General features: G+C 36.0%; 1 non-coding gene across 1 annotated transcript; it reads left to right on the top strand.

Annotated features, from left to right (window-relative positions):
- The first annotated feature begins 322 nt into the window (after positions 1-322).
- LOC120233440 lies at positions 323-429 on the top strand. Its single transcript, XR_005528823.1, has one exon. It is a non-coding gene; the product is annotated as a U6 spliceosomal RNA (small nuclear RNA).
- The last annotated feature ends 422 nt before the right edge of the window (positions 430-851 follow it).

Here is an 851-nt window from a genome sequence, read left to right as displayed (position 1 = left end):
GAATAGGGATTTGAATTTATGTTTAACTGGTACTTAAGCCCAAGATCATAACTACTAGGAGCCCTGTGAATTTGTGTCATCCACACACTGATAAAAATGACTTGATCACTTTATCAAGTGTTTGAAAACTTGAGACAGAAATTCATGAGGCCTAAGCCCTTGAGCGATTGGGAAAGTCCCTTCTTCTAATGGACAGAAAACAAACAACAAAAACAAATGAGAAGCATTTATAAAACATACTTAATAAGGAAATGTATAACTGCTTAGGAAATTTAAAGCTACCATATGAATATATATTCCAGTGTTTAAATTCAGCGGTCTTGTGCTCGCTTTGGCAGTCCATATACTAAACTTGGAATGATACAGAAAAGATTAGCACGGCCCTTGTGCAAGGATGACATGCAAATTCACAAAGCATTCCTTGTTTAACTAACAAACAAACAAATAAATTCAGCGGTCTTTATTTAAAAAAGCATCATTGAAATCTAAAAGCACCACCTCCTTAATACTCCCCAATTATATTAACACACAACAACCAGGAAAAGCAACCATTTATCCTCTACTCAAAGTAAATTCATGTTTTCAGTAGCCTGTACTCTTCATTTAACTTTACTTACACAAACCTCTTTTCTTTTCTCCTCCCTCCCTGCCCGCCTTCCTTCCTTCCTTTCTTTCTTTTGCCTCCCTCCCTCTCTTCCTTCCTTTCTCTCTCTCTCTCTCTCTGCCCTCAAATATATCTTCATGCCATGCAAGCATAAGAATTTTTTGGAGAAAAATAGAAAACCAGCACTTTGCTTGGAAAATGATGTAATAGTGATTATTTAATCAGGTAATATTTATACAGCACCTAA

This window comes from Hyaena hyaena, unplaced genomic scaffold (assembly GCF_003009895.1).
Source record: "Hyaena hyaena isolate Hyena2069 unplaced genomic scaffold, ASM300989v1 scaffold_90, whole genome shotgun sequence".
Classification (NCBI taxonomy): Eukaryota; Metazoa; Chordata; class Mammalia; order Carnivora; family Hyaenidae; genus Hyaena; species Hyaena hyaena.
This window is presented reverse-complemented; position numbering and strand designations above follow the sequence as displayed.